The sequence below is a fragment of the Eutrema salsugineum genome, unplaced genomic scaffold, assembly GCF_000478725.1.
Source record: "Eutrema salsugineum unplaced genomic scaffold, Eutsalg1_0 scaffold_3, whole genome shotgun sequence".
Taxonomy (NCBI): Eukaryota; Viridiplantae; Streptophyta; class Magnoliopsida; order Brassicales; family Brassicaceae; genus Eutrema; species Eutrema salsugineum.
The window spans coordinates 7,937,307-7,945,729 of record NW_006256756.1 but is presented as its reverse complement, the minus strand read 5'-3'; the positions used below and the strand labels follow the sequence as shown (position 1 = coordinate 7,945,729).

The window sequence follows — 8,423 nt, the reverse complement described above, 5'->3', positions numbered from 1 at the left end:
CAATTCGCTGTTCCTTGCACGCGTTGCAACTGGCTCGCCTTCGGCCCCTTTGGTGCTCGCGGAGGCTTTCTTGCTTGTTCCTCCATTTCGTGCCAAGGCGACAGATTTCATGGGCCTGAGTGGTTGGTCTCTCGTTCATCTGCGAGAGAAGTTCTCAAAGAAGAAATGAGAACCGAGTCTATAGCTGAGCTAAATCGCCAAAAGAACAAGCAAGAACAGAACTTTTTCTCAAACAAGACTTGTTTAATGGTTTCTTAAGCTCAAAGTGATCCACAAACAAGTCAATACAATCACTATTAGCAAAGAAATATAGACAGTTCAGCTCAGAAACGTAGTTCACCATTAAAGCCGATTTATAACACAATTTCTCATGAATTTTAAAAACTCAAGAACAAACGATTTCCAGCGCAAGAACCAGTTTTTCATGTGTTGTCTATCCTGATGGAATTTCTAAAATTGCTCCCAAAGGTTTTAATGATAAAAAAAATTGATTCCAAATTTTACAAACAATAAAGCTCGCAAACAACAATGGAAAAAGATGAGTTCTTTAGAATGCAAATACCTTTGGGAACTCCAGATTCAAAATTAATGAAATGCTTATGCAGAGTACACAACACCTTAACGAGTCTAGAACACTTGGAATCGTGCGAAACTAATGAGAAATTAGAGAGTTGTGAGCGTGAAATGCAGAGAAAAGGATTGAGAAGACAAACTCTGCGTTTTGGCTCGGTATGGAGGCAGGTATGGGCTGGAGCGCGCTTTCCAGCTGGCTTTTGACTGTTGTGGAACTGGTCCCCCTTTTCCTTTCAGCTCCAGCTGTTGACCGCGCTAAAATTCACCTTGACCGAGCGTTTGAATTCAAAATGCCGCGCAAAGCCCTTAAGAGAGCACGATATGGATAAGACGGGGGCTGTACGTCCTGGACTGATTTTTCTCGTGTTAACACAAGCGGCCTCGACGTGTTCCACCCTGAGGGTACCAAGCCGAGGGTTTTGAGCTCATGCTAACACGTAAATTTTTGTGGCCCCCAAGTCTTTTCAATTGACCGCGCAAACCTTCTTCTTTGACTTAAGTGTCCCAAGTGTTCTTGTTTTTGTACGTTCTCATTACCAGGCACCTCGGCATGCTACACCCCAAGGGTATCATGACGAGGGCATTTGTTTAAACACAGAACACTTGGTGCTTGGGGGTTTCGAAGACGTGGCCTCGGTGTAAACAGGTCGCGGCCTCATAACAAGGTTTCTAACCGTTTCTTGTGAACATTGACCCTTGGTATATTTATACCGAGGTGTTTACACCGTGGGCTTCCCCCACACTTAGTCGTTTCACGATCTCACTTTCACTACACGGCCTTGATGTAAATAAGGCGAGGAGTTTAGCCGAGGTTCTCAGGCTTTCACTCGGTAAAAGGTGACCAAGGCATGATTATGCCGAGGGTCGATACCGAGGCTATGAGTACTCCTGCTCTTAAAACATCAGGCCGTGTATTTTTCAAGCCTTCTTGCTTTTCTTTTCTTCCAAGGATCGCTGTCTAACACCTGAAACACTTGACAAACCCTTCAAAAAGTTTCAAATAAAAAGAAAAGGAAGAATAAAATGAAGTATTTACAGGGGTAAGCTTGGGGTGTCTCCCAAGAGCACATTGTTTAACGTCTCTAAGTTTGACTTTACTACCTTTTCAGGCAGTTTCGGGTTCAAGAAGAGGAACTGAGGAAGCTCCCTCTCTTGTTTCTGATGCCAAGTAGTGCTTTACCCTCTGACCGTTCACCACAAAGCCTTGTCCATCCTTTCCCTTTAACATAACAGCTCCGTATGGCTACACTTCAAGGATTGTAAACGGGCCAGACCACCTCGACCTTAGCTTCCCAGGGAATAGCTTAAGTCTCGAGTTTAACAACAGAACTTGGTCCCCTTATTTGAACTTTTCTTGTGTATCTTCTTGTCATGGAGCGCCTTGGTCTTTTCTTTGTAGATTTTAGAGCTCTCAAAAGCATCTAAACGGATCTCCTCAAGCTCGTGAAGCTGTAGAACCCTCTTCTCCTGAGCTGTCTTGATATCAAAGTTCAAAAGCTTTACAGCCCACAAGGCTTTGTACTCCAACTCAGCCAGTAAATGGCAACTTTTCCCATAGAGCAAGTTAAATGGTGAGGTTCCAATGGGGGTCTTGTACGCGGTCCTGTAAGCCCACAAAGCATCATCGAGCTTCTTGCTCCAATCTTTCCTAGATGAGCTCACGGTCCTCTCCAAAATAGCTTTGATCTGACGGTTTGAGACTTCTACCTGACCGCTTGTTTGAGGATGATAAGGGCTAGCCACCTTGTGCTTCACTCCGTGCTTCTTCAAAAGACTTTCAAGAGTATTATTGATGAAATGGCTTCCTCCATCACTGATAACTACCCTTGGGACTCCAAACCTTGGGAAATGGTGCTCCTAAAGAGCTTTACCACAACTTTTTAATCATTGGTTGGAGATGCAACCGCTTCTACACACTTGCTCACATAGTCGACAACAACAAGTATATACTGATTCCCATATGAGCTTACAAAGGGACCCATGAAATCAATGCCCCAACAGTCGAAGACCTCAACTTCAAGAATCGGTTTCTGAGGCATTTCATTCCTCTTGGATATGTTACCGTGTCTTTGACAAGCTTCACACCTTGAGACAACACTCTGTGCGTCTTTAAACATAGTCGGCCACCAAAAACCGCTTTGTAAAACCTTGGCTACTGTCTTGAAAGCACCTAAGTAGCCACCATACGCTGAACCGTGGCATTCTTGTAGAACCGGGTAAATCTCTTACTCAGCCAAGCATCGTATATAGAGATGGTCCTTGTTAAGCACGTATAAATACGGCTCATCCCAATGATACCTCATCACATCTCTAAAGAATTTCTTCCTCTGATAAGAATCAAGTTCTGGTGGTTCTAAACCGCATGACAAGTAGTTCAAAAGATATGCAAACCATGGGAGGCTTCTTTCCCTGATCGTGTTGGCTTCCTCCACTTTTAAGTAAGACTTGACTAGCATGAGATGTTCCTCGGGCAAAGCATCGTCTATAGGCACTTGTTCTTCAATTCTCAGCCTTGAGAGATGGTCGGCATCTCCATTCTCAATACCCTTCCTATCAAGCACCTCCATATCAAACTCTTTAAGTAACAAAACCCATCTGAGAAGCCTCAGCTTAGCATCTTTCTTGGTCATGAGGTATCTCAAAGCCGCGTGATCTGTATAGACCTTGACCTTTGATCCCACAAGATAGCTCCTGAATTTATCAAATGCAAACACAATGGCCAGCATTTCTTTCTCGGTGGTCGCATACTTATCTTGAGCTGAGTCCAATGTGCGGCTTCCGTAATAGATCACATGGAGCTTTTTGTCTTTCTTTTTCCCCAAGACAGCTCCCACGGCATAATCCGATGCATCCATCATCACTTCGAAGGGTAACGACCAATCAGGGGCCTGGACAATCGGTGAACTGATCAATGCCTCCTTGATCCTCTTGAAAGCTTCCTCACACTCATCATCAAAGATAAACTCCACCTCTTTGCACAGTAGCCTCGTCAAGGGTCGAGATATTTTAGAGAAATCTTTGATGAATCTTCTGTAAAACCCTGCATGACCAAGGAAGCTTCTAATTCCTTTCACCGAGTTCAGAGCTTGTAGGTTCACCATAACCTCGATCTTGGCTTTTTCCACCTCTATGCCTTTCTCTGATACCTTGTGACCCAAGACAATCCTTTCTTGAACCATGAAATGGCATTTCTCCCAGTTCAAGACGAGCCTGTGCTCCTCACATCGCTTTAAAACCTGAGATAAGTTGGAAAGACAATCGGAGAAAGAGGAGCCGTAGACAGAAAAATCGTCCATGAACACCTCCACTTTCTCTTCAATGAGGTGAGAGAAGATATGCATCATACACCTTTGAAAAGTAGCCGGTGCATTACAAAGACCAAAAGGCATTCTTCTGTAAGCATAAGTGCCATAAGGGCATGTAAATGTTGTTTACTCTTGATCTCGGGGATCTATGGGGATTTGAAAGAAAGCCGAGTACCCATCAAGAAAACAAAAATAAGTATGATTAGCTAGCCTCTCAAGCATTTGATCAATGAATGGCAAAGGGAAATGATCTTTTCTAGAAGCAGAATTCAGTTTTGTATAGTCTATCCACATACGATGACCGGTTATGGTTCTTTGGGCTATAAGCTCATCCTTTTCGTTTTTAACCACCGTGATCCCACCTTTCTTAGGCACAACGTGAACAGGAGATACCCACCTTGAGTCAGAGATTGGGTATATTATCCCTGCCTCAAGGAGTTTGAGTATCTCCTTCTTAACCACCTCTTTGAGGTTCGGGTTAAGGCGTCGTTGATGCTCAATAGAAGACATAGCTTGGTCTTCTAGGTGTGTTCTGTGGGTGCATATGTCAGGAGAGATCCCTCTAATATAAGCCAAAGAATACCCTATGGCTCTCCTGAACTTTCTTATCTCGCTAAGCAGTGCACTCTCTTCATGCTCTAATAAGTTATCATTGATGATCACGTGATATGAAGAGTTTGAGCCTAAGAAAGCGTACCTCATCCCTGTTGGTAGAGGCTTGAGCTCAACAGGGGGTGCATCAGCCTCATTCCAATCAGCGTCAAAGCTGCATTGGCTCCGAACAGCGTCCTCGGCCTTTTCTTTCTCGTGCGGTTTACCACTGACCTCGGCATAAGATGTCGCGGCCATGATACCTCGAGGTACTTCCCCAACTGTCTTGGACTTCCCGATGTCTAAAATGTCGAGGCCACTCTTCCTGAGCTCCAGAAACCTCGTCTCAGCTTCAAGTTCTTGCGGTTGGTCCAGAAGACGCTTGTACACCTCGCTTTCCTCGTTCAAGTACCCGTGCTCGCTTTGTTCCAGCGTTAAGACAACTTGTAATGGGTCCTCTGCGTTTAACTCTTCTAGGAGCTCGTCAGCTAGCTCTTCCATATTTTCCACATAAAAAACTTGGCCTCAAATGGTCGGTTTCTTCATTATTTCCTTCACGTCGAACATCATAGTCTCGGAACCGATGTGTAGTTCGATCATGCCTCCTCTCACGTCGATGATCGCTCCTGCCGTGGCTAAGAACGGTCTTCCCAAGATGATGGGGTCAAGAGGTTCCTCATCCATCTCAAGAACTATGAAATCAGTCGGGATCTCTATCTCACCGATTTTCAAAGGCAAATCCTCAAGTAAAACCACTGGTAGTCTCACCGATCTATCAGCTAATACAAGGGAGATCTTGGCCGGCTTATAGCTTTTAAACCCCAATCTCTTGACTACCGTGTAAGGCATTAAGCTCACAGAAGCTCCTAGATCGCACACGCAACTTGAGAACTTCAAGTGACCTATGGCACACGGCAAAGTAAAGCTTCCGGGATCAGATAGCTTTCTTGGTATAGACTTCCTTTGAATGATAGCGCTGCACTCGTGACTCAATATTACCATACCCTGGAGCTCCTTTGTCTTTTTTAAAATGGCATCTTTTAGGAACTTTCCAAGCTGCGGTATAGCTAAGAAAGCGCCTATGATAGGCAAGGTCATCTGCGTGTTCTCCAAGTGTTTCTCAAAGACCGCCTTGGCTCTATCTAGGATTTGTTTCTTGAAACGTCCTGGGAATGGTATCTTGGGCTGATAAGGTGGTGGTGGAACATAAGGCTTTTCAAGCTCAGGTGTCTTCTCCACCTCTTTACCTTTGTCTTTAACCGGTTCTTTCTCCAAGTCCTCTTCTTCTTGCGCATCATTTGAGGCTGCCTCCCCACCAATTTGCTCGTTGTCCTCAATGAGCTTTGTTTTAGTTGCAGGAACTTGTAATTCTTTTCCACTCCTCAATGTGATGGCGTTCACATACTCCTTGGGGTTAGCCTCCGGCTTACCTGGTAAAGCCGGACCTCTTGATGATGTAGAAGCTTGATTCTGCTTAAGCTCCCGGATATCTTGTTGCATTGTTGCGTGCTGGCTCTCGACTCTTTGCTGATCCTGTAGCAGCTGCTGTAGAAGCCCACAGACGTCAGGACCCATCTGATTCGTAGCTGTTCCCTGATTCTGTTGCTGATTACCCATCGGCTGCGGATTGAACCCTGGTGGAAACTTATGCTGCTGCGGTTGGCTGCTGAAGGTGTTGCTTTGAACTGGTTGATTCTGCTGACTGTAACTCTGCTGCTGCCCGCTAAACTGTTGCTTGGGCTGAAAGCTGTTCTGAAATGGTGCTTTAGGAGCATAGCTTTGTTGGTGTTGTTGAGCAGGGTAGACTTGGTCTTGAGGATTAGCTACATTTGTGTTTCGGTATGAGAGGTTTGGATTGTTTCCAAAGTTGTTAAACCGCTGATACCTTTGTTGGTTCCCAATGTAGTTTATCTCTTCTTGAGTTAGACCATCTTCATTGACATTATAAAAGCTTGGACCTTGCTCATCGAAGTCGCCAACAAAATGTATTGGCTTTTGTGTAGCCATGAGGACCTTGTCAAGCTTGCTCTGTAGCTCTCTTATATCTTTCTCCATGCGCTGTTCTTTACTAGATCCCTCTGAACTGTTTGCCCTGTCAAAATCTTCTCCATACGTGTCGTTAGACATGGCGAGGTTCTCCACTAGTTCCATTGCCGCATTAATCTCTTTCCCAAAAAAATTTCCGTTGGAAGCCGTATCTAGTTGGTTTCTGATCTTGGGGAGGGTACCTCGATATAGAGTACTCAGGAAGGAGGCCTCTGAGAAGCCGTGGTGTGGGCATTGGTTGGTATAACCTCTAAACCGTTCCCAAGCTTCACTAAAACCTTTGTTGTTATGTTGTGTGAAACTTGAAATCTGATTCCTCAGCTTGGCCGTGCGTGAGGTGGAGAAGAACTTTGATAAGAACGCCAGCTTACATTGCTCCCACGTTTGTATAGAACCCCTCAGGAGTTTTTTTCCCATTGGTGAGCTTTATCACCGAGGCTGAATGGGAACAGGCATAGCTTGAAACTATCTTCTGACACACCATTTATCTTAGTCAGGTCGCAAACTCAATCAAATTGATCTAGATGCTCTAGAGGATCCTCTCCGGGTAGACCGTGAAATTTGGTGTTCTGTACCATATCGAGCAGGGAAGCTTTAACTTCAAAGTTGTTGTTTTGGACAGGTGGTGCCTGAATCCCGGCTCTATATTGGTGCGCGTTTGCTCGGTCATTTTCTCCAACAAAGACCGGAGGAGGTTGTCTCTGAGCTGGTGGCGGAGGCGGAGGAACATGATGGGCTTGCTGCTCATTTCTGTTGGCTTGATGTTGGTTTTGCTGAGCAAGCCTTTCATTTCTTAGAGCCTGTTGTTGATTAACGTAGGCTTGTTGTTCATTCTTCTCAGCCTGCGCTTGATTTGCCTGAGCCTGGTGCTCGGCATCCTGAGCCTGTTGCTCGAGTCTTTGCTGTTCTGCCATTCCAAGCCTTTCAAAGTGCTGTTCTCTCTCCGTGCTCGCCTTTCGATTCGGTTGATGTTGTTGTCGTAAGGGAGAGGCGGTTCTGTGCTTCGAGACCTGGTTTTCATGCACCTGATAGCAAAGCCAGAACTTGTAAAAGAGTTAGTAAAACAAAAGAAAGTAAAGTCTTGATCTACAGAACAAATAAGAGACTAATGCTCCCACAAGTTGGCAACGGCGCCAATTGATAACTAAGAGTTTTCAAGCTCTTAGTAGAGGTTATCAATCCCCTGTCTAGTAGTACAAGGGGTTATCAAACCAAACTTGTGGAGAGACACTGATCTATGTTACTTGTAATCTTAAGTCAAGATGATCAAACAAGAGTTTTGGTGACTAATCTACTTAACGAACAAGTAAACATGAAAATGAAACAAGCAATGATATTTAGACTAGATGAAGATGCAAATGAAAACAAATAAACAAGCAAATGATCGGTTGATGATAATATATGATAAAGGCAGAAGCTATAGACAGGTTCAAAGACTTGGGTGCTTCCAAGCTAGACTAGCAAGTTAATGAATCAATATTATCAAGCAGTTTCATTTAACATGAACTCAAAATATGATAATCTTCTCACAATTGATAACTAAGAGTTTTCAAGCTCTTTGTATTGGTTATCAATCCCCTGTCTTGTAGTACAAGGGGTTATTAAACCAAACTTGTGGAGAGACACTGATCTATGTTACTTGTAATCTTAAGTCAAGATGATCAAACAAGAGTTTTGGTGACTAATCTACTTAACGAACAAGTAAACATGAAAATGAAACAAGCAATGATATTTAGACTAGATGAAGATGCAAATGACAACAAATAAACAAGAAAATGATCGGTTGATGATAATATAAGATAAAGGCAGAAGCTTTAGACAGGTTCAAAGACTCGGGTGCTTCCAAGCTAGACTAGCAAGTTAATGAATCAATATTATCAAGCAGTTTCATTTAACATGAACTCAAAA

General features: G+C 43.9%; 1 non-coding gene across 1 annotated transcript; it reads left to right on the top strand.

The window, feature by feature from the left end:
• Positions 1–6,732: 6,732 nt before the first annotated feature.
• LOC112085534 lies at positions 6,733–6,839 on the top strand. Its single transcript, XR_002898838.1, has one exon. It is a non-coding gene; the product is annotated as a small nucleolar RNA R71 (small nucleolar RNA).
• The last annotated feature ends 1,584 nt before the right edge of the window (positions 6,840–8,423 follow it).